The 26,534-nt window shown below is 36.5% G+C and overlaps 1 long non-coding RNA gene across 1 annotated transcript in view; it reads right to left on the bottom strand.

Annotated features, from left to right (window-relative positions):
- The window catches only part of LOC307182459, a 167,142-nt gene extending 141,448 nt beyond the window's left edge, over nt 1-25,694 (bottom strand). The window contains exon 1 of the long non-coding RNA XR_013827176.1: nt 25,063-25,694. This is a non-coding gene — a long non-coding RNA (uncharacterized lncRNA). The remainder of the gene's footprint in view (nt 1-25,062) is intronic.
- Nucleotides 25,695-26,534: the final 840 nt, after the last annotated feature.

The following is a 26,534-nucleotide window of genomic DNA, read 5'->3' as shown; positions in this document are numbered from 1 at the left end:
TTTGAGAGATAATTAGGGTTAGATGAGGTCATGAGAGTAGAGCCTTCATGATGGGATTAGTGCCCTTCTCTCTTGTTCTCTCTCCACCACCTGAGAACACAGCTAAAAGGTAGCCATCTGCAAGACAGGGTGTTCTCACCAAAAACCTGTCTGGCACCTTGATCTTGGACTTCTAACCTCCAGAACTGTGAGAAATAAATTTCTGTTGTTCAAGCTGCCCAGTCTATGGTATTTTGTTATGGCAGCCAAAGCCAACATATACAAACACTCTTCTTCCCTTTTGTTCACCAGTATATTTTTTCTATTATTTATATTAAAGAAGAAGACCGTATATTGTAAGTTCCAGCCATAAGTATAATAATCCTTACTGCAGTGGAACTTAAAATAATAACCAATCTGATTTTGGGAACTTAACAGAACCCTGATTTATGTGAGTCTCTTTTTAAGGGAGAAGGAAGGGAGTAAAGATCAGAAACGGTGACTATGTATATTCCATATACTGTGCTCTTAATCAAAACTTACCATACTCATCAAGAAGGCATGACTTTAGAAGGGACCTACATGGAAAACTGGTAGAAGAAAGGGAACTGCTTTGCCATCTAGATCAGTGTTAATGGAATTATGGATATTTTGGCCAGATTTCCCTCATATCCAAAGGATATTTTCTGGAAGATCTCTTGACTCTTACAGTAAGGCTATAGCTATTTTTTCCTCTCAAGCCTTCTGCACTGAATGCTCCTCCTTTGTCTACTGCTTAAGCACTAATGTCTCCCTGAGTTCCATCCTTGCAAGATTCTTGATATTTATAGCCCTTACATAAAAGGCTTAAAATGGTTAAACAGCATAACATGCTACATTCAAGTACATCATACATTAACCTACAAATAGGTGAATTCTACACAACGTGGAAGGACACTTTTTCCTGTAATTCTCAATCTGGAAAATTTGTATTTTTCTTTTAATTAATTTATTTTACATTTGTCTTTCCATAGTCTAAGCTGATTATGTTAAGGTTCTTCATATAAAAGAGTAAAATACTGATATAATGAAGACTTGCTAAAGAAAGAGGTGACTGTGTAGAAGAAGAAATGGACAAAACCATTACCATAGTGAGAGATTTCAACATCCTTTCAATATCCTTTCAATTATTCAATAATTATTGGTAGTTACAGCAAAGAAACAGTGACTGTATAGAAGGAATATTTGAACAACATGATTTTTTATATTTATATATAAATATATATTCATGTATTTATCTATAACCCTGTTTTCAATTATATATATTCTTCAAATGATCACTTTTCTAAATGACCAACAACATGGCCATAGAGTAAGTCAATAAATTTCAAAAGAATAGGTATGTGCAATGACCACACTACAATTAAGCTAGAAATAAGTAACAAAATTAACATTAAAAAATACAGTTGAGGGCTTCCCTGGTGGCGCAGCGGTTGAGAGTCCACCTGCCGATGCAGGGGACGCGGGTTCGTGCCCCAGTCTGGGAAGATCCCACATGCCACGGAGCGGCTGGGCCCGTGAGCCATGGCCGCTAAGCCTGCGCATCCGGAGCCTGTGCTCCGCAACAGGAGAGGCCACAACAGTGAGAGGCCCGCGTACCGAAAAAAAAAAAAAAAAAATTCCGTTGAGAATTAGACTGCATATATAAATAACTTATGGGCAAAAGAAATAATCTTAATATAAAATTTAAAATACTTTCAACTTTATAATACAACAGTTCAGCTCAAACTAATGAAGTCAAAACAAGATTTCAAAGGACATTTAGGGGTTTAAATGTCTACAATAGAAAGATATAAAGGGAAAAAAAGAATTGGTAATGAAATTAGTATTTCAATGGAATAAATACAAAGAAAATGGAAAGAGGGAGAAAATAAAAAATAACAGAAATATAACAGAAAACAAATGTACAATAGCATTGATCAATAGAGTAAACAGAAGGCTAATATAATAGACAAGCCTCTCATGAGATTGATATGGGAAAAAAAAGATGCAAGCAGACAGTATTAGGGATGAAAAGGAAGGATATGAGTACCTATACAGCAGAAACTATGAAGATATAAAAAGCATTTCCAGTTTCTTGAGAAAAGATTATTAAGTAATAGTAACTAATTAGCTTGTTATAGAGAACAAAGAAGACTGAAAAAAGTTTAAAAAATTACTAAACAGTATTCACAGCCTAATAAAATAGTTATAGATTCCTAGGCAGGAATTCAGAGAAGAGAAGACCTGGAAGATGTGAGTCTGGGAGGTTTCTATTCCAGGAATATGTCAGTCCAGGAAAAGCAGCTGAGAGTCTTAGCCCCTTGTTACTAATGGCTTAGTGCAATGGAGCAGGGTTAGGTTGTTAGGTGCTAAGAACTTGTATATGGCCCTTCTCTCACTGGTTTGCTTCATTCACCTTAGAGTATAATCTAGAGCTACAGGTTTTACATTGACCCAACTCAGGAGACTCCCAAAAGGTAGACCTACTTGATGGACATTGGATGCTGAATGAACCAGTGTTAGAGCTTGCCACCTTCTAAAGGCAAAAACTACAGCATACAACCCTGGCTCTGTACTGGCACCCAAATGTCTCCACTGACTGTACTCTCAGAACTGTTTTGGTGACATAGAAAACACTCCAGCCTTGGTCCTGGCAGGAAGAAATAACAATCCTCTCTGGAGGAATCTAATATTTCCTGACAACTCAAATTACGCATAAAAGTCATTAAAATATACTTTCTGTTAGTTGCTGTTTAATACAAATGTAATATACTTTTTTCTTGTATATTAATCTTACTCCAACTACTTTCTAAAAGCTATTAATCCTAAAAATTTTTGTATATTATTTAAAATTTTCCAGATACACAGTATTATCTTTGAATAATAGTAGACACATTTATTCCTTTCAAATCCTCACACAACTACAGTTCACCCTTGAACAACATGGGCTGGAAGTGCACAGGTCCACTTATACACAGACTATTTTCAATAAATACTACAATATTACAGGATTCATAGTTGGTTGAATCCACAGATGTGAAACTGCAGACACATAGGGTCAACTATGGGACTTAAGCATCTATGGGTTTTGGTATCCATGGCAGGTCCTGGAACCAATTCCCCACAGATACTGAGGGACAGCTGTATTTCTTTTTGCCTTATTGCGTTTTCTGAGGTTGCCAGTAAAGGACTGCACAGAAGTATTATCTTCTTTTTTATTGTATTAAAAGGGATGAAACCCTCAATTTACTATTATAAGTACATAGGCTGTGGGTTTTGATAGATGTCTTATCAGATTAAGAAATTTCTTTTCATTTCTAATTTTATCATTATTAGGTATTGGATTTTATCAGTGATTATTTATATCTATTAAAATGATTATGTATTTTCCCCTTTAATCTGAAAATGAGATGTTATATTACAAACCCATGTTCTTATGCAGTACACTCTACTGCCTTGGCTATATCCAATGTATCTTGAGTATCAAAGGGTTACATATCACACAGTCCCTGTGTTTCCCAGAAGGGATGTTTACTACTTTTACAAGGACAGGGTTTTGGCTTAAATAAGTTTGCTTAGTTAACTCTTCTAGTAAAAGATGGGAAAGTGAAAAATATCCCTCTCATCCTATCAACAGGAGAAGACCATGCTCTGATTTCAAGTGAAGATACTGCAGAGCACAGATGTAGAACACAAACCATTCTAAATAAGAGTGCAGTGAGAATGGAGGAACTACAGAGCCAGCCACACACTGAGAAGAACAATTTATGCATAATAAAAAATCAGAGGTAAACAGCTGACATGGCATAATTAGAGAGAGCAATCTTCCCTTAGCTATACAATAAAGTGGTGTTACATTGTAAAACTCTACTTTTAATCATTGAAATATATGAATTCACACCTCTTGTTGAGACTTTTGTAATACCACTCATCCAGCTTCCTCTACTACCCAGAGGTTATCAAGGCTGTCAGCTTTGAATAGCTTTAGAGCAATTTTACATACAATGACAAATGCATGTATGTGTAAAAAGATGTCATTTTGTGGAGTCTAAAAGCATGTTCATTATACTGCACTTAACTTGTGTTCTGAATATAAGAATATATTTGTAGAATTCAATGAAATCCTATAACTAAATAATACTTTATACAATCGGTGTTCCATAGATTATTTATTAGTGATAGTCATTTAGATTGTTTTCAAATTTTCACCAATACAATGTAAAATGAATTTCCTTCATTATGCCTGTGCATTAACATGCAATTTTTTAGTGTACATACCTCAAAGTGGAATTGCTGGATTATGAAATTAGCACATTTAAAATTTAATTGATAACTCTAAATTTATACTAATATATGAAATAATACATTTATGTACATTCTCATCTATGCTTGAATTATTAAACATTTACATTTTTTAAATCTGATAGGATAAAATTCTCATCTCATGGTTTTGATGTGTACTTTCTTAATTACTAAAAATCTTGGCATGTGTTTTATTGGCTATATCTGTTTCATTTCCTGTGAATTATCTGATCGTGTCAAAATATTCCTTTATAACTTTCATGTTTTGGGTCATATTTTATGCTTTCCTATCCCAAGTTTGCAAACATAATTTTGTGCATACAATTTTAATAGTTTTAGAGTATTTTTAAAGTTTATATGTCCATCATTCTGCTTAGAAATATACATTAACTAGAATATTTTGAGTATTTGAAACAATAATTTAACTCCATTTTATTTTTCGAAAGGTACGGCCACTTGTGCTAATGCTATTATTTCAATAATCTGTCGTATCACCACTGATTTGAAAATGCTGGCTGTTTCACATACTAAATTATCACACACACACACAGAATATGAACACATGTTGGTCTATATTGTAGACTCCATGTGATCCACTGGTCAATTTCTCTGTTTCTGTCCTAATACCCGTTTAGTAGGAGTTGTATTATAATACAATGTTTTTAGGGTATCCAAAAAATCTAGTAAATAGCCATAATGTCATCAAGGACATTTTGTTTTATTTCACATAGGCTTATTAAAACACATATTTTTCAAATACTGTACTGCCTTAATTAGTTTTATTTTATAACAAACTTACATAGGTGTTTATGTATTTCTTCCTATATTTTACTTTGTCTTCTAGAGTGTCTTAAGCATTTTTGGCGTTTTGAAATTTTTAGAATCATTTCATAAATTTGAACAAACACATTGATACATACACTTGGGTTGTGACAAGGGTCACATTCAATATATATTTATTTGGGAAAATAAACGTATTTTGCATTATTGAGTTCTCCAATATATGAATATGGTATATTCCATGATTGATTAAGTCTTCTCTTATTTTTCTCAAAATGTTATGTAAATTTCTGTGTCAAAGTCTTCTAAATATTTTGTTGTATTTTATCTTACATATTTGATATTTTGGCTGCAATAATAAATGGTATCTTTGTATTTTTTGTACATTCTACTCATTTCTGAAATAGGAAATACAAGTGTTTTTTTATGCTACCATTTTGTTCAGCAAAACTGCTAAACTGGGCTTCTCTGGTGGCGCAGTGGTTGAGAGTCTGCCTGCTGATGCAGGGGACACGGGTTCGTGCCCTGGTCCGGGAAGATCCCACATGCCGCGGAGCGGCTGGGCCCGTGAGCCATGGCCGCTGAGCCTGCGCGTCCGGAGCCTGTGCTCCGCAACGGGAGAGGCCAAAACAGTGAGAGTCCCGCGTACCACAAAAAAACAAAACAAAACAAAACAAAAAACTGCTAAACTAACTTACTGTTTTTAACAAGTGGTCAATTGTTTATTTTTTCATAACAAAATCACATTCAACTTACAATATGAATATTTTAATATCATACATTCAAGCCTCTATAACTGTAATTTCCTTTTCTTGGCTATTGCAGTGACTGAATGGTCATAAATGCTGAAAAGAAGTAGTGATTAATCTCCAGTAGGTTGCTTGCTTTACGTGCTTTTCTACATACTCTATGATTGTGGATATTTACTCCTAATTGCAGTTTGCTTTTTTTTTTTTAATCAAGAAAAATTGTTGAATTTTACCAAATGCTTTTCACCATTTGAGAGGGTCAAATTATTTTTCCTCCTTATTTTTGAAAGTAGGGAATTATGCTGAGTTTAGAATTTTGGAAAAAATTTTCATTTCTTAGATAAAGGTGCTAATTATATGATATTTTATACTTCTTAGTTTATTTTGGCAATATTTTGTTTAGAATATTTAAGTCTACCTTAATCTGAGATTGAACTATACTTTTCCCATTACATGATTATCACGCTTTTTAAAATATCATAGCCATAATTTCATTTTCTCTTGAGCTTTTATACGATATTTATTTTTCTCTTTCTGACTTACTTCACTCTGTATGACAGTCTCTAGCTCCATCCACGTCTCTACAAATGACCCAGTTTTGTTCTTTTTTATGGCTAATATTCCACTGTATATATGTACCACACCTTCTGTATTCTTTCTTCTGTCAGTGGGCATTTAGGTTGCTTTCATGACCTGGCTATTGTAAATAGTGCTGCAATGGACATTGGGGTGCATATCTTTTTGAATTATGGTTTCCTCTGGATATATGTCCCGTAGTGGGATTGCTGGGTCATATGGTAATTCTATTTTTAGTTTTTTAGGGAACCTCCATACTGTTATCCATAGTGGCTGTATCAACTTACATTCCTATGAACAGTGCAAGAGGGCTCCATTTTCTCCACACACACTCCAGCATCTACTGTTTGTACCTTTTAAGATGATGCCCATTCTAACTGGTGTGAGGTGATACCTCATTGCAGTTTTGATTTGCATTTCTCTAATGATTAGTGATGTTGAGCAGCTTTTCATGTGCCTCTGGGGCAACTGTATGTCTTCTTTGGAGGAATGTCTATTCAGGTCTTCTGCCCATTTTTTGGTTGGGTTGTTTCTTTTTTTAATATTGAGCTGCATGAGCTGTTTATATATTTTGGAGATGAATCCTTTGTCGATTCGTTTGCAAATATTTTCTCCTATTCTGAGGGTTGTGTTTTCATTTTGTTTATAGTTTCCTTTGCTGTGCAAAAACTGACAGGTTTGACTAGGTCCCATTTGGTTATTCTTTTTTTCTTTCTTTTTCTCTAGGAGGTGGGTCAAAAAAGATCTTGCTGTGATTTATGACAAAGAACGTTCTTCCTAAGTTTTCCTCTAAGAGTTTGATAGTGTCTGGCCTTACGTTTAGGTCTTTAATCCATTTTGAGTTTATTTTTGTGTATGGTGTTAGAGAGTGTTGTAATTTCATTCTTTTACATGTAGCTGTCCAGTTGTCCCAGCACCACTTATTGAAGAGGCTGCCTTTTCTCCATTGTATATCCTTGCTTCCTTTATCAAAGATAAGGTGACCACAGGTGCATGGGTTTACCTCTGGGCTTTCTATCCTGTTCCACTGTTCTATATTTCTGTTTTTGTGCCAGTACCATACTGTCTTGATTACTGTGGTTTTGCAGTGTAGTCTGAAGTCAGGGAGTCTGATTCCTCCAGCCCCATTTTTCCTTCTTAAGATTGCTTTGGCTATTTGTGGTCTTTTGTGTTTCCACATAAATTGTGAAATTTTTTGTTCTAGTTCTGTGGCAAATGCCATTGGTAGTTTGATTGGGATTGCACTGAATCTGTAGATTGCTTTGGGTAGTATAGTTATTTTCACAATATTGATTCTTCCAATCCAAGAACATGGTATATCTCTCCATCTGTTTGTGTCATCTTTAACTTCTTTCACCAGTGTTTTATAGTTTTCTGAGTACACGTCTTTTACCTCCTTAGGTAGGTTTATTTCTAGGTATTTTATTCTTTTTGTTGCAGTGGTGAATGGGATTGATTCCTTAATGTCTCTTTCTGATCCTTCATTGTTAGTGTATAAGAATGCAAGAGATTTCTGTGCATTAATTTTGTATCTTGCAACTTTACAAAATTCATTGATTAGCTCTAGTCATTTTCTGGTAGAATCTTTAGGATTCTCTATGTATAGTATTATGTCATCTGCAAACAGTGACAGTTTTACTTTTTCTTTTCCAATTTGTATCCTCTTATTTCTTTTTCTTCTCTGATTGCCACGGCTAGCACTTCCAGAACTATGTTGAATAATAGGGGCGAGACTGGACATCGTACTCTTGCTCCTGATCTTCGAGGAAATGCTTTCAGTTCTTCCCCATTGAGAATGATGTTTGCTGTGGGTTTGTCATATATGTCCTTTATTATGTTGAGGTAGGTTCCCTCTATGCCCACTTTCCAGAGAGTTTTTATCATAAATAGGTGTTGAATTTTGTAAAAAAAATTTTCTGCATCTATTGAGGTGATCATATGGTTGTTATTCTTCAATTCATTAATATGGTGTATCACACTGATTGATTTGTGTATACTGAAGAATTCCTGCAGCTCTGGGATAAATCCCACTTGATCATGGTGTATGATCCTTTAAATGTGCTGTTGGATTCTGTTTGCTAGTATTTTATTGAGGATTTTTGCATCTATATTCATCAGTGACATTGGTCTGTAATTTTCTTTTTTTGTAGTATCTCTGTCTGGTTTTGGTAGAAGGCTGATGGTGGCCTCATTGGGAGTGTTGCTTCCTCTGCAATTTTGGAAGAGTTTGAGAAGGATGAGTGTTAGCTCTTCTCTAAATGTTTGATAGAATTCACCTATGAAGCCATCTGCTCCTGGACTTTTGTTTGTTGGGAGATTTTTAATCATAGCTTCAATTGCATTACTTGTGATTGGTCTGTTCATATTTTCTATTTCTTCCTGGTTCAGTCTTGGAAGGTTACACCTTTCTAAGAATTTGTCCATTTCTTCCAGGTTGTCCATTTTATTGGCATAGTTACTTGTAGCAGTCTCTTACGATGCTTTTATTTCTGCAGTGTCCATTGTAACTTCTCCTTTTTCATTTCTAATTTTATTGATTTCAGTCCTCTCCCTCTTTTTCTTGATGAGTCTGGCTAAAGGTTTATCAATTTTGTTTATCTTCTCAAAGAACAAACTTTTAGTTCTATTGATCTTTGCTATTGTTTTCTTTGTTTCTATTTCATTTATTTCTGCTCTGATCTTTATGATTTCTTTCCTTCTACTAACTTTGGGTTTTGTTTGTTCTTCTTTCACTAGTTTCTTTAGATGTAAAGGAAGATTGTTTATTTGAGATTTTTCTTGTTTCCTGAAGTAAGATTGTATTGCTATAAACTTCCCTCTTAGAACTGCTTTTGCTGCATACCATAGGTTTTGGATCGTCGTATTTTCATTGTCATTTGTCTCTAGGTATTTTCTGATTTCCTCAGTGATCTCTTGGTTATTTAGTAATGTATTGTTTAGCCTCCATGTATTTGTGTTTTTTACATTTTTTTCCCTGTAATTGATTTCTAATCTCATAGCATTGTGGTCGGAAAACATGCTTTATATGATTTCAATTTTCTAAAATTTACCGAGGCTTGATTTGTGACCCAAGATGTGATCTATCCTGGAGAATGTTCCATGTGCAGTTGAGAAGAAAGTGTAATCTACTGTCTTTGGATGGAATGTCCTATAAATATCAATTAAATCTATTTGGTCTATTGTGTCATTTAAAGGTTGTGTTTCCTTATTAATTTTCTGTCTGGATGATCTGTCCATTGGTGTGAGGTACGAAGTCCCCCACTATTATTGTGTTACTGTTGATTTTGTCTTTTATAGCTGTTAGCATTTGCCTTATGTATTGAGGTGCTCCTATGGTGGATGCATATATATTTATAATTGTTATATCTTCTTCTTGGATTGATCCCTTGATCATTATGTAGTGTCCTTCCTTGTCTCTTGTAACATTGTTTAAAGTCTATTTTATCTGATATGAGTATAGCTACTCCAGCTTTCTTTTCATTTCCATTTGCATGGAATATGTTTTTGCATCCCCTCACTTTTAGTCTGTATGTGTCCCTAGGTCTGAGGTGGGTCTCTTGTAGACAGCATAGGTATGGGTCTTGTTTTTGTATCCATTCAGCAAGGCTGTGTCTTTTGGTTGGAGATTTTAATCCTATCACATTTAAGGTAATTATCAATATGTATGTTCCTATCACCATTTGCTTAATTGTTTTTGGTTTGTTTTTATAGGTCCTTTTCTTCTCGTGTTTCCCACTTAGAGAAGTTCTTTTAGTATTTGTTGTAGAGCTGGTTTGGTGGTGCTGAATTCTCTTAGCTTTTGCTTGTCTGTAAAGCTTCTGAATTCTCTGTTGAAACTGAATGAGATCCTTGCCAGGTAATCTTGGTTGTAGATTCTTCCCTTTAATCATTTTAAATATATCATGTCACTCCCTTTTGGCTTGTGGAGTTTCTGCTGAGAAATCAGCTGTTAACCTTATGGGAGTTCCCCTGTATGTTGTCATTTTTCCCCTGTTGCTCTTAATAATTTTTCTTTTTCTTTAATTTTTGTCAATTTGATTACTATGTTTCTTGGCATGTTTTTCCTAGGGTTTATACTGCCTGGGACTCTCTGCACTTCCTGGACTTGGGTGGCTATTTCCTTTCCCATGTTAGGGTAGTTTTTAACCATAATTTCTTCAAATGTTTTTTCAGGTCCTTTCTCTCTCTTCTCCTTCCTGGACCCATATAAAAGCAAATGTTGGTGAGTTTAATGTCCCAGAAGTCTCTTAGGCTGTCTTCATTTCTTTTCACTCTTTTTCTTTACTCTGTTCTGCAGCAGTGAATTTCACCATTCCGTCTTCCAGGTCACTTATTTGTTCTTCTCCCTCAGTTATTCTGCTATCAATTCCTTCTAGTGTATTTTTCATTTCAGGTATTGTATTGTTCATCTGTGTTCGTTTGTTCTTTAATTCTTCTAAGTGTCTGTTCTTTAATTCTTCTAGATCTTTGTTAAACATTTCTTGCATCTTCTCGATCTCGCCTCCATTCTTTTCCAAGGTCCTGGATCCTCTTCACTATCATTCTGAATTCTTTTTCTGAAAGGTTGCCTATCTGCACTTCATTTTGTTGTTTTTCTGGGGTTTTATCTTGTTTCTTCACCTGGTACATAGTCCTCTGCTGTTTCATCTTGTCTGTCTTTCTGTGAATGTGGTTTTTGTTCCACACGCTGCAGGACTGTAGTTCTTCTTGCTTCTGCTGTCTGCAATCTGGTGGATGAGGCTATCTAAGAGGCTTCTGCAAGCTTCCTGATGGGAGGGACTGGTGGTGGGTACAGCTGGGTGTTGCTCAGGTGGGCAGAGCTCAATAAAACTTTAATCTACTTGTCTGGTGATGGGTGTGGCTGAGTTCCCTCCCTCCTGGTTGTTTGGCCTAGGCGACCCAGCACCTGAGTTTTCAGGCTCTTTGGTGTTGCTAATGCCAGACTCCAGGAGGGTTCATGCCAAGGAGTACTTCCCAGAACTTCTGCTGCCAGTGTCCTTGTCCCAGCAGTGAGCCACAGCCACATCCACCTCTACAGGAGGCGGTAGGTCTGGTTCAGTCTCCTATGGGGTCACTGCTCCCTTCCTCTGGGTCCTGTTGCACACACTACTTTGTTTGTGCCCTCCAAGAGTAGAGTCTCTGTTTCCCCCAGTCCTGTCAAAGTCCTGCAATCAAATCCTGCTAGGCTTAGAAGTCATTTTCTGGGAATTCCTCCTTATGCTGCAGGACCCCCAGGTTCGGTAGCCTGACATGGGGCTCAGACGTTTCATTCCAGTGGGTGGACTTCTGTGGTATAATTGTTCTCCAGTTTGTGAGTCACCCACCCAGCAATTATGAGATTTTATTTTATTGTGATTGAGCCCCTCCTACTGTCCGATTGCAGCTTCTCCTTTGTCTTTGGATGTGGGGTATATTTTTAGTGAGTTCCAGTGTCTTCCTGTTGGTGATTGTTCAGCAGTTAGTTGTGATTCAGGTGCTCTCGCAAGAGGGAGTGAGCGCACGTCTTTCTACTCTGCTATCTTTTCTTGAGCTTTTATATTTGTAATTTTTCCTTAAGAATTTACTGACTAAGCCATCTAAGTTGAAGCTTTCTTTTATGAAATGTTTTATCAGAAATCACACTTATTTAGTATTTATAGCAGTGTCCCTATTTTTAATTCCTTCTTTTGTCAATTTTAATCAGTAGCATTTTCTAGGAATTTTACTATTTCAATTAGCTTTAAAGTTTATTGCAAAATTTTTTCATCAAATCCATTTATACTGTTTTAATTTCTCTATAATCTAGTGGGTAACCCTTTTTATTCCATTTTTCCATAACTTCTCATTTTAATTTGTCTTTCAGAGATTATTAATTTTAGCAAGCTTTTCTATAAACCAATTTTAATTTTGCCAATCCTCTTTATTGTGTGTTTAATTTCATTCATTTCTGCTTTTTATAGTATTTTATTACTTGTACAATTTGATTTTAATTTATCTCTACCTTCTTTTTTTTTTTCCCCGATACGCAGGCCTCTCACTGCTGTGGCCCCTCCCGCTGCGGAGCACAGGCTCCGGACGCGCAGGCCCAGTGGCCATGGCTCACGGGCCCAGCTGCTCCGCGGCATGTGGGATCCTCCCGGACAGGGACACGAACACGTGTCCCCTGCATCGGCAGGTGGACTCTCAACCACTGCACCACCAGGGAAGCCCCATCTCTACCTTCTTAACTACATTTTTGGATAATTAAAGTTCAGCATTCCTTTTTTCCTAATGTGTACATTTAAAGCTATAAATTTTCCTCACAGGAAACCTTTAGTTGCATTCAAGAGCTTTTTATATCAGTTATATCATTTATTTAGAAATTTTTATTACTTTTATTTTATTTCTTCCTTGAACCATGGGAACTTAGAAATTTAATTTTGTTTTTGAATTTCCACATGTATGTAGGTTTTTAAAAGCTATATTTTTCTGTTTAAATTCTAGCTTAACTATGCTATGGTTAAAAACATACTATGAATGTTGTAAGTCATTCAAAATTTTGTTCAGATTTGCTTTGTGACTCAGCATATGGTCAATGAACTAAAAATGATTATGTGCCTTTGAATATAATGTATATATTATGGTTGCTGGATTAAGTTGTTTATATATTTCCAATAGATAAAGTTTATTGTGTTGTTTAAAGCTTCTATTTCAGTACTGATTTATTTTGTCTGTTTGTTGTTTGTATGGAGAGTTGTGCTAAAACCTCTCATTATTATTGTAAGTTAGTCTGTTTCTCTTAGTTATTAATCTTTATGAGTTTTATACTATATTTTTAGGCACATAAAAAGATGAAATTTTTATATCTTGTTGGCAAAATAAAATTTTCATATTTATGAAATGTCCATCTTTATCTCAAGTAATGATTTTTTTGCCTTGACTCTTCTTCACCTGGCATTAATATAGTTAAATCAATGTCCTTGGTTAATGTTTACAAGGTATAATTTGCTACACTTGCACATTATTTCTGAGTTTTTAGTTTTAGATGCCTTTCTTCCAAGAAACACATGATATATTTTGATTGTTTTACCCAGGCTGACAATCTTTACCTTGTATTTTAGGACAATATTTCACCTGGAGCTAATGTAATTACTGATACATTTGGGTTTAAATCTGTCATCTCACTATTTGATTTGTATTTGTCATATCTATTCTATGTTCTTTTCTCTCTTCTTTCTTTCCTTCCTATTAATCAACTGAGTATTTTTTAATATTCAATTTTTTTCCTATTAGGTTGGTAGGTTTATATTTTACTTTTCTTTTAGTGGTTACACTAAAGGAATAATCATTCATCATTGACTCATCAAAGTCTGATATAAACTAGTTATTTTGTCTCTTATCAAGTAATGAACAAATAGAACACAATAACTACACATTCCAACCCTAACAAATTATGTGCTATTAATGTTTTTCTATTTTAATTCCATATTATTGTATATTCCAAAAACATTACTATTATTGCTTTACATAGTCAATATTTACTTAGATGAACCTACATATCCATTTTGTTATTGCTGCTCTTTATTTCTTTTTCTTTTCATATTTTTATTGGAGTATAATTGCTTTACAATGTTGTGTTAGTTTCTGCCGTACAATGAAGTGAATCAGCTTTATGTATACATATACCCCCATATCCCCTCCCTCTTGAGCCTCCCTCCCACTCCTATAAGTCGTCACAGAGCATCAAGCTGATCTCCCTGTGCTATGCAGCAGCTTCCCACTAGCCATCCATTTTACATTTGGCAGTGTATATATGTCAGTGCTACTCTCTCAGTTCGTCCCAGCTTCCCCTTTCCCCCATGTGCTCAAGTCCATTCTCTACGTCTGCGTCTTCATTCCTGCCCTGCCACTAGGTTCATCAGTACCATTTTTTTTAATATCCCATATATTTGTGTTAGCATATGGTATTTGCTTTTCTCTTTCTGACTTACTTCACTCTGTGTGACAGACTCTAAGTTGATCCACCTCATTACAAATAACTGAATTTCATTCTCTTTTATGGCTGAGTAATATTCCATTGTATATATGTGCCACATCTTCTTTATCCATTCATCTTTCGATGGACATTTAGGTTGCTTCCATGTCCTGGCTATTGTAAATGGTGCTGCAATGAACATTGGGGTACATGTCTCTTTTTAAATTATGGTTTTCTCAGGGTATATGCCCAGTAGTGGGGTTGTTCTTTATTTCTTCTTAAATCTTCAAACTTCTGTCTGGAATCATTTCTTTCTCTTAGAAAAACACTCTTCTATATTTCCCTTAATATATGTTGGCTGGTGGAAAATTTGGTTTTGGTTTGGCTAAATATTTATTTTAATTTATTTTTGGGTATATTAAAATTACATATAATTCTTGTTGGGCAGTTATTTTCCTTCAGGGTTACTGTTCTGTTGCCTTTTGACTTCTGCTTTGTAGTTTGAAATATTAGTCATCAATGTTTTATGTTGCTCTTTGAAGGTAACATGTCTTCATATTTCTGGCTGTGCTAAGATTGTCCCTTTATCTCATTTGCAGTGGTTCAAGTAGCATCTATAGAATTTTTAAAATCCTATTTGCTATTCATAGGCATTTCTTGAATCTTTGAATTGATATCTTTTGTCATTTTGGAGAAAACAAAAACCTTACTACTTTATGAACTGCTTTTGCCTCATTCTCCCTCTTCCCTGGGAATTCCAAGTACACAGTTGCTAAATATTCTCTGCCCCTATATCTTTGATCCTTATATCTTTGTTTTCAATCCCTAACTTTCCCTGTGACTTGTTTTTAGATATTTTATTCTGACTTGCTTTTCCTTCATTAATTTTCTATTCAGTTGTTTCTAAATGCTACTAAATCCAATCAAATTGTTGATTTTGGTTATCGTATTTTTCCAGCTTTATTGTGATATAATTGACATATACCACTATGTTTAAGGTGTACAATATGTTGGTTTGATACACTTATATATATTGCAAAATTATTACTACCATAGTAACTAACAGTTAGCTAACACATACCTAACTCATAGCTAATACCCCCATCACATCATATAATTACCATTTCTTTTTGTGGTGAGAACATTTAAGATCAACACTTTAAACAACTTTAAGTATGTAATACATTATTAACCATAATCTCCATGCTGTACTGTAGACCCCCAGAACATATTCATCTTTTTAGATTTCACACATGTTTCAAAATTTACATTCTGTTATTTTTTTCCTAGTTTTCAGTTCCCTGACAAAAGTTTAATTTTGTGCCTCAATTTCCTTAATATGTATCACATAGTTATTTCAAAGTATTATCCCCTTGTGGAACTGTTCTTATTGTTAGTTTCTCTTGGATTTCAGCCATATTGTCTTTTCATGTACAGTATTAGTTTTGATTGGGTATTAGACATAACACACAAGGAACTGAAAAAAATATGTTGGGTCCTAGGAAGATACAGAAATATATATTTATAACACCGGCAGGCATTTGAGGACATTGGCTATCCTGTATCAACTTCATTCAATTTAGGGACTAAAATGATTCAAGGGCTTCAATATTTCTTGAGGGTGTGTCTATTTCTGGATCATTTTTGTTCTTATTACATAGACTTTTGGTATCCCATTCCGGGTCTCAGCAGGTTCTGGACTCAAATTTCTGTTCCCCTATTTCTCTCTTGGCTCAAATTTCTGTTCCCCTATTTCTCTCTTGGCTGTGGTGTGTGTCCCTGTTACAGTAGCAGTGGTTTATTCAATGGGACCTCTATTTATATGGTCTTGGGAGATGATCCTGGTTGCATAGCCTCCAAACCTATTCTCTTGTCTAAGAGTGTATGTGCTACCCCAGTATCATTAATGAATTATTTTCCCACTTATATTTGCCAGAGGTGGCTATTGTGGCTGCAACTACAAAATCTGATGGAAGTCAATACATTTAATAATCTCTCAAGGAGAATCTCCATTTACTATCATTCATTTTTCCAAATTATTCTGTGAAATTCTTAGTCATATTCTTCCATGTGGACTTTAAAGTCATTGCATTCAGTTAAACCACAATTTAGGATTCTGACTGAAATTAATTTGTGTATGATTAGGATTTTTAGTGATACTAGTTCTTTCCAGAAAGATATTTCTCTCTAATCACTCAGCCCTATTTTACTCTTCAATAAAGTTTGATGATTATCTTCATATTATATCCCATACCTTTCTCTTTTTTTATTATGATTTTTTTGTTTTTTTGGTTTTGATGTTATTGAGCTAAGGTCTCATTTTATCCCCTCATTTCCATTGCAAAGTGTTTATTGTTAACATAGAAAGTCTATAGACTTTTACATATTTATTATGTATATGTAGGTGCTTTATCAAAGTCTTACTAATTCTAAAAAGTGACTTAGTTTTTAATTATGTATCTTGAGTTTTCTGTGTCTATAATCATATGTAGGTTTCTTTCTCATTAAATTTGAACAGAAATAGTGGAGTATTTGCAATTTTATATGGTATTTCAGACATTTTTGGAACATATCCTTATAATTAGGCATCTCTTCCTAATTTACTTGAAAAACATATTAAGAATGATAGCTGAGTTTTAGGATATATCTAAGTATTTTGAACTTGTATGTTTTAACTTCTGAATGTAATAATTTAATAAATTTTAATACATTAACAAACCTAAAAAAAATCTATGTTCCTTAATGTTGAAACATCTTCCATTTCTATAATATTCTACTTGATCATGGTATACTGCTGTATTTATTGAACTTGACTTGTTCTAATTTTATTTTCAAGTTTTATCTTTATATTTACAAATGAAATTAAATATTTTTGTGTATCTTTAACTCGGCTAGAATTTAGAGATGTATGGGTTTAAAAGTGAGTTGGGAAATCCATGACATTTTTCAGAGAATTAGAACAAATAATCCTAAAATTTATATGGAACCATGAAAGACCTAGAATTGACAAAGCAATCCTGTAGAAAAAGGAACAAAGCAGGAGGCATAACCCTCCCAAACTTCAGACAATACAAAACTACAGTAATCAAAATATTGTGGTATTGGCACAGAAACAGACATATGTATCAATGGAACAGAATAGAGAACCCAGAAATAAACCCACACACTTAATGGTCAATTAGTTTTCCACAAAGGAGGCAAAAATATACAATGGATAAAAGACAGTCTCTTCAGCAAGTGGTGTTGGGAAAGCTAGACAGTCGCATGTAAATTGATGCAGTTAGAACACACCCTCTCACCATACACAAAAATAAACTCAAAATGGCTTAAAGACTTAAACATAAGACATGACACTATAGAACTCCTAGAAGAGATCATAGGCAAAACATACTCTGACATAAATCATACCAATGTTTTCTTAGGTCAATCTCACAAGGCAATAGAAATAAAAACAAAAATAAACAAATGAGACCTAATCAAACCTACAAGCTTTTGCACAGCAAAGGAAACCATAAAAAAAACCCAAAAAGACAACCTACAGAATGGGGGAAAATATCTGCAAATGATATGACCAACAAGGGCTTAATTTCCAAAATATACAAACAGCTCACACAACTTAACAACAAAAAAACAAACAACCCAATTGAAAATGGGCAGAAGACCTAAATAGACATTTCTCCAAGAAAAAGTACAAATGGCCAATAGACACATGAAAAGATGCTCAACATCACTAATTATTAGAGAAATGCAAATCAAAACTACAATGAGGTACCACCTCACACCAGTCAGAATGGTCATCATCAAAAAGTGTACAAATAACAAATGCTGGAGAGAAGGAGGAGAAAAAGGGACCCTCCTACACTGTTGGTGGGAATGTAAATTGGTGCAGCCACTATGCAAAACATTATGGAGGATCCTCAGAAAACTAAAAATAGAATTCCCATATGATAACTCAATCCCACTCCTGGGCATGTTACTGAGTCTAAGCTCGGAATGCTTGCCACATGACAGGCCTGAGGGATGAGTTGTTGGGGCAAGGAATATCGACTTTATCTGGAAAGCCAGCAAACCGAGAAGATGGTGGGCTCATGCCCCAGAGAACCATCTAGCCTGAGTTAGAATTCAGGCTCATTTTATACTAAAAGGGGAGGAAGTAAAGTCGAACACTTTCTGGTTCCTATCAGCCTCCTGAGGGGAGGTGTTAATTTCTTCCTCCCTGCAGTCATTTACAGGTGGGCTTGGTCAGGATGTTTCTTGTGAGCTAAACAAAGGTATTTTAGCTTAATGCTCATTACCTGGGAGGCAGGGTTCCCAAAGATGGGCCATTATGTATAATTTAAGCTTATAGGCAATATCCCTTTAGTGATTAACTTGTAACAGAATACAAAAAGTTCTTCCCTATTACAGGCATATATCCAGACAAAACTCTAATGCAAAAAGATACATGCACCCCTACTTTCATAGCAGCACCATTTACAATAGCCAAGACATGGAAACAACCTAAATGTCCATTGACAGATGAATGGATAAAGAAGATGTGGCACATACATACAATGGAATATTACTCAGCCATAAAAAAGGATGAAATAATGCCAACTGCAGCAACATGGATGCAACTAGAGATTATCATACTAAGTGAAGTAAGTCAGAAAGAGAAAGACAAATACCATATGCTATCACTTGTATGTGGAATCTAAAATATGACACAAATGAACATATCTACAAGACAGAAACAGAATTACGGACATAGAGAACAAACTGGTGGTTGCCAAGGGGGAGGGGGTTGGGAGAGGGGATGGAGTGGGAGGTTGGGGTTAGCGGATGTAAGCTATTATATAAGGAATAGATAAACAACAAGGTCCTACTGTATAGCACAAAAAACTATATTCAGTATCCTATGATAAACCATAATGGAAAAGAATATTAAAAAAAGAATATATATATATATATGTATAACTGAATCACTTTGCTGTACAGTAGAAATTAACAGAACATTGTAAATCAACTATATTTCAAATGTAAAAAAATGAGTTGGAAAGCCATCATAATTTCTGTGTCTTTGAACAGTTTAAAACACATAGATATATTTGTTAAAATTAAAATCGGCTTGCAAATCTGAGTGACCATACTATTTTTATTAGATTTTTATTAATCTTTCCAATTTCTACTATAATTGATTTGTTAGATTTTCTCACTCTTCTTGGGTCAATTTTGTTAATTATATTTTACCAGAAAAAATTGCATTTCCTCTAGATTTTCAAACTTACCACCATCAAGCTGCATATAATATTTATTATACTTTTACAATTTTATGGTATTTTTAACACTTTAACACTGTATCTGTGATTATATATCAATTTATGTTCCTCAACCTGTTTATTTTGGTTTCTTATTTTGGCTTTATTAGGTTCTCTAAGTGTTTTCATATTGTATTTTCAAAAAGCTAAAATTTGCTTTCTTTAAGTCTTTTACTGCTTTTTCCTTATCCTCCTTTATGTCATCTGATAATACTTTACTAATTTTCCCTGTCTTCTTTTATTTACCTTTACATAATAACATTGTTCTTTTATATATTTAAATCATTGTCAGTCTTTATTTTTAACAATAAAATAATGTATATCTCTAAAGTTCCTTTTAACACAGCTTTACTTCTTTACAATTTTTTTTTTTTTTTTTTTTTTGCCGTATGCGGCCCTCTCACTGTTGTGGCCTCTCCCGTTGCGGAGCACAGGCTCCAGATGCGCAGGCTCAGCGGCCACGGCTCACGGGCCCAGCCGCTCCGCGGCACGTGGGATCTTCCCGGACCGGGGCACGAACCCGCGTCCCCTGCATCGGCAAGCGGACTCTCAACCACTGCACCACCAGGGAAGCCCTTTACCATGTATTTTAATATGGTTTATGTTTTTAGTTAACTTTTGAATGAGTTATAGTTTCATTTTTCTTTTCATTTTGATATAATAATTATTTAGGAGGTGAAGCTGCTGGTGGCTTTTGGGACCACACTAAAGCCACCAAGGTTAATATTACTGTCAGATTTGTTTTAGTAAGCCAGCTGAAAGATGTTATCAAAATTGAAATCTCCCCTCCAGTTTTGGCTCCCAATCTCAGGGTTTCCTGGGGTATATGGGGTAGGGAGTGTGGGGTGAAGACAGACTTCTTTCAGGGGACTGTCAGTGCATCCTTGCTCTGAGAACACTGGTGTCAGCCTTCTCAAGCAGCCTCCCTGCTAACAGGCTTCCTAGACCAAAAAAAAAAAAAAAAAAACCAAACATGTTTCCTATTCTCTCCTCTAGATAATTCAAGGCCTCAGAAATTCTCTGATTTATGTCTGGGTCTAACATTATGTTTATTTTATTCCTCATGTTGTTCTAGCACGGAGTTGGGAGGGAAAAGCTGTCATGAGATGCATTCAGTGTGCTCTCCCCAGTAATACAGTTTTTCTCCTTAAATATTTTTGGAAACCCTGCTAATTATCACCCTTCCACTACTGTTGTCTTAACTGAAATCCTTATTAGTTTTATCTTGTACTGCTGAGATTATTTCTCAATGGAGCGTCTCTGGCTTGTATCCACGTGAAACCAAGCTGTCTCCCATACTCCCAAAGTTGTCTTTTAAAACACATACATGAACTGTCTTGCCACAATTGTCAGTGGCTTCCACTGTTTACAAGATCATCATACGTCCAAATTCCTCAGGATGCCATACAAGCCCTTTTCAAACCTGGGTCGCCTATCATAAAAATATCTCAAATTCCCCCACTGCACTTCCTCCTCCCAGTGAATCTATCTTCACCATTTTCTCTAGCTGGTATACTTTTTTCACAGTCCAAATGGTAAAACCTCCAAATTAGTTGCTTTTTCCTTGAGTGTTTATTTCAGGTTTTATTTAGGTATTTATTCTAATACTAGGATCAGTTATGACAATTTGATATTTCAGTAGTAATTTGCTCCTGCATCTCCCTTCTTTTTTTTTTAATTGGCCTGGATGATCTTTAATGTCAAAGACCATGTCTTGATACCAAAAATAATATGAAAGTTTAGATACAACAATGAACTTTGAATAAATTAATTACAAATATCTGTTTTATGTTACACATAAAATTTTCTAATTTTAGTTCTCTAATTTATATTTATTACTTCTTAACGGTGGCAGAAATTTAGAGGCATAAGTGCCATAAATTGTAGTCTAGAGTATAAAATCGATGTAGAGCTGGGATTAGTCAATGAAATAAATCATTTAAATTAAAATCACTCTGCAAGCAGCCCATCATCAAAAATAATCAGAAGCGATAATCAGCCATTTAACATGTAACTAGCACAAAGGTAAATTTGTGGCTGTCACAAAATCTAGCCAAGTAGGCCTAGTAAAAAGCTTAACTGGCTCCAAGCCAAGAAATTGGGCACTTATTTCCATATTGCGCCTGTTGGGAAAAAGATAAATGTGAGAGCCCAGCCTCTGTGTCTTGGAGTTGCCAAGGATATCCACTGAGTGACCATTCTCTTGGCTTAAATAATAAAACATATTGAAAAGGGGTGAAAAAGTAGAACTCCTGCACTGCCAGCAGGAGAAGAGGTGTGGGCCAAAACTGTATCGCACTCAGTGTAACAGCCAGTTAGCTGTGTAACTCCATTTTGCTAATAAAAAGGCAACACTGTATTTGAAATACTGCAAATTTCATGCATCTCTATGGCATGTTTCAATTTGAGATAAAGGTGAAAATATCACTTTTTTTGTTATTAGTTTTATTATTAATTGATGACTTTAGAAGACAACAACTTAAACATAAAGAAACAGATAGAACAAACCACTATGAAAAGCTTTAGTGGACCAAATAAGATGGTAAAGAATTGTCATTGATCATTGGGACTATAGGATGTTAGGGGAAGGATGATCCTGTGACTTTGTGTAAGTAAAATCTACTGCCTTTATTTGCAAGGAAGAGGGAGAATCTTTTACATGAAAGAATAATTACTGCCTGTGGAATACAAAATTACACAGGACAAGGTAAATACACAGAAGACAATAGTTCTATTTCTAAATGGAATTGCCTTCATTTATCCTGTTTTACTCAGGAATCATGAAGGCAAATGAGGAGTGTGGAGAAAAAGGAGAGTGGATGACAAGAAGTCTAATATCTGGCACTCACATTAAAAGAACAAATAATATTTTTAAATTTTTGAGCATATTTGCATTTTAAGTTGAGGAGTGATGTAAATAAAAATTTGCATATAACCTAGAAGAAAAATTCATGATATCAGGCACAGTGAAAGACTCTTAAGTTATTTTTCAGATGATGTGGGTGGTAGGCTATCCAATCTATAGCTTGTTAACTGACCATTCCTTCAGGTCACAGTTTCCGAAGTGTGGTCTACAGAACACTAGCTCACAGGATGTTAATACACCCATGTATAAAAGGTCCTTTGCCCAAATACATTTAAAAATTTTTAGGATAGACAAAGTTAAATAGAATTATTAGTGTAACACTTTGAAAAACCTTTAATATAGAAACACTTCAAAGAAATTCAGGAAGTAGAATTTCCCAAATTTATTTGACCAGAAATTTTCTCCATGTGCTTCTTACAGGACTAATCTTCAAGGAAACAAATTTTAGGAAATACGGTACTGACATATGTTTATGGATCCATATTGCTGAACTGTTCTCAGCAATTTTTTATTTTTTTCTGCGATACACGGGCCTCTCACTGTTGTGGCCTCTCCCGTTGCGGAGCACAGGCTCCAGACGCACAGGCTCAGCAGCCATGGCTCACGGGCCCAGCCGCTCCGCGGCATGTGGGATCTTCCCGGACCGGGGCACGAACCCGTGTCCCCTGCATCGGCAGGCAGACTCTCAACTACTGTGCCATCAGGGAAGCCCAGTTCTCAGCAATTTTATACAGTATTTTCAATTTTGTGAGGATCTTTTTTATGTTTGTTTCTCAAGGAAAATCATGACTTGCGAAGGGTCTAGAAAGAGGAATTTGTATCTTCTGGTTGACGGGAGAAGTTTTAGTAAACATATAGTTTTTAAACAATTAATACTCTTTTGCTCAATCTGTAGCTTGCCTTCCAGTTTGTATAAAATGTAAAAAGAAAAACAGTGCTTTGTATTTTCAGCATCAATTTAAAAATTAACATGAAAGTTGGTGTGGAGTCTTTTAATAAGGTTCAAAATATTTGATTTCAACAGCTGACTTCTCTCATCAAACACCATACAGCCTAGAAGGCAGTTGAAAAGCATATTTAAACTAAAAATAGAACTACCATATGACCCAGCAAAACCACTACTGGGAATATACCCTAAGAAAACCATAATTCAAAAGGAGTCATGTATCACAATGTTCACTGCAGCACTATTTACAATAGCCAGGACATGGAAGCAACTTAAGTGTCCATCAACAGATGAATGGATAAAGAAGATGTGGCACATATATACAATGGAATATTACTCCAATATTACTCCAAAAAGAAACAAAATTGAGTTATTTGTCGTGAGGTGGATGGACCTAGAGACTGTCATACAGAGTGAAGTAAGTCAGAAAGAGAAAAACAAATACCATATGCTAACACATATATATGGAATCTAAAAATAAAAATGGTTCTCATGAACCTAGGGTCAGAACAGGAATAAAGACACAGATGTAGAAAACGGACTTGAGGACACAGGGAAGGGGAAGGGTAAGCCGGAATGAAGTAAGAAAATAACATTGACATACATAAACTACCAAACGTAAAATAGATAGCTAGTGGGAAGCAGCTGCATTGCACAGGTGGATCAGCTCGTGCTTTGTGTCCACCTAGAGGGGTGGGATAGGGAGGGTAGGAGGGAGATGCAAGAGGGAGGGGCTATGGGGATATACGTATGCATATAGCTGATTCACTTTGTTATACAGCATAAACTAACACAACATTGTAAAGCAATTATACTCCAATAAAGATGTTAAAAGAAAAAAGAAATGTGCTCAGAGAAAACAGCTGTCAACTAAGACTCCTATATCCATCAAAGCTATCTTTCAAAAATAAAGGCAAAATAGGGCTTCCCTGGTGGCGCAGTGGTTGAGAGTCCGCCTGCCGATGCCGGGGACACAGGTTTGTGTCCCGGTCCGGGAAGATCCCACATGCCGCGGAGCGGCTAGGCCCGTGAGCCATGGCCGCTGAGCCTGCACGTCCGGAACCTGTGCTCCGCAACGGGAGAGACCACAACAGTGAGAGGCCCACATACCGAAAAAAAAAAAAAAAAAAAAAAAAAAAGGCAAAATAAAGACATTCCCAGATAAACCAAACTGAAAGAATAATGATGCTAGCAGATATCCCTTTAAAAAAATTCTGAAGGCAGTTCTTAGGCTGAAAGCAAGTGACCTCAGGTGGTAATTTTTATCCAGGTGAAAAAACACAGAGCACAGGTAAAGGGAATTACGTGATTGCAAAATACAGTATTGATACATATTTCATCTTTCTTCTCTAAACTGATTTTAAAACAACTGTTTAATAATAACAGATCACCATAGGTATTTTTAAAAATCTCTCCTTCCTAATGTGTCTTACATGTCTAGGGTAACCTGCCTTCTCAGGTGCCTTTCACCACCAATTATCTCTTCTTTCTTTTCTATATGTAACTTCCTCTCATTTGGATAATTTCATGGAATGGATTAATTTAGTCAAGTTTAGCACCTTTTTAAAATCAGACCAAGAAACCTCTCTTGATTCCATATTTCTACCACTTACCTCTCAGACTTTGTTCACGGAGGCTGGAGTTAGTACAAGTTTAGTCTCTTCCCGCTTTCTCAACTCTACTCAGCTCTCTATCCACTTCGGTCAGTTTTTGCTCACGTCACCACCAAAACAGCTTTATAACGTTGCCAGTGACGGGCTGGGAGAGGATGGGCTGGGATGCGCAGAGCACCAGGGACCCCTCAGAGAAAGGCAGAATCACCTCAGGCACCACGTCCGAGACTACACTTCCCCGGAAGCCAGATCTCGCGGGATCTCAGGAGACGGCAGGCCCTAGTACGGGAGTCCTGGGACCGAGAAACAGGCGCCCTGGTGCAAAGGCTCCTCCTTCCAGGCTCGTTCTCAGGGGTTTCGCTCACACCACCTGTCCTGCAGTTCCCGGAGCTCATGGACTCCTCGTAGCCCTAATCAGAGTCACAGGGTTGAGGCTCCTTGCCCCAGAGCTCCTACAGGTGCTGGAGAGTCTCTCTCGCCCAAACGCTGTGCCCCCAGCCGGAGTGGGGGAGTGAAGTGCGCATGTGCCGCCCCCGCACTGCGTCCCACCAGGATCCCGGAAGGCCGCGGTTGTTCGGCTTCTGCTGCGCAATCGCTTGTCTGCCAAGGGGCAAGGCCCCAGCCAACCCCAATGCGCCATTCTATTCTGATATTAGAAAGTAAGGTGTGTCGTGCCTGCAGAGGGCCTGAGTGGGAGCTGGCCTGATGTCACCAGGTACTATCTTCTTTTGCCGTCTTCACCCGTACGGTCTGCAGCCATCCTCCTCCTCTTTCTGCAGACGTGAGTATAGTGCCCTTCAAAGACCACTTGCCTCTGTGTCCACACAAATCACAGACATGACCCCTCAGAAGCCTAGGGCCTCGGATAGCTGAAGGAGTGGGGCACCGCACCTCTGACACTGCCTGGGGACACGCAGATGTAGGGCTGACAGGGATACCCTAGAGAAAGACTTCCGAATCTGGTCTTTACAGTGCACAGGGCGCCTACATTTCACTGGCACGCACCAACCTTCCAGAACTAGGGACTGATGCCCTGAAGCATGGTGGTGTGGCCGGTCCCACAGCTAGACTGGGGTGAGTGTTCCATTGAATGAAATGGCCTTCCCTGTGCAAGTTGAGCCTAAGGCCGGGGGGGCGGGGGGGGGGGAAACGGCCCTTACTCCAGAAACCCAAGGTATCCTAAAGAGTTTAGTGAATGGCTGGTCCTAAGGTACCCTGGGCTTCCCAGGCTGAGCACTGTTCTCCAGAACGAGCAAGAGAGTGAGATTAGTGCACTTCATGCAGTACGAGGAATTTAAAAAAAGACATGAAAGACGTGCAAACACATACATATACACACCCACTCACAAATACATAAACCAGAAAACCCCAGGCACTCACGCACATCCTCAGGCCAGTTCCTCCCTGCCCAGTGGAGGTTTAAACAAAACAAAAAAACACCTCAAGGTGGTGGTTTTGTTTTTCACTCATCA

Source organism: Stenella coeruleoalba (assembly GCF_951394435.1).
Source record: "Stenella coeruleoalba genome assembly, chromosome: 2".
Taxonomy (NCBI): Eukaryota; Metazoa; Chordata; class Mammalia; order Artiodactyla; family Delphinidae; genus Stenella; species Stenella coeruleoalba.
The sequence above is the reverse complement of the archived record's forward strand: the minus strand, read 5'-3'. Positions and strand labels throughout refer to the sequence as shown.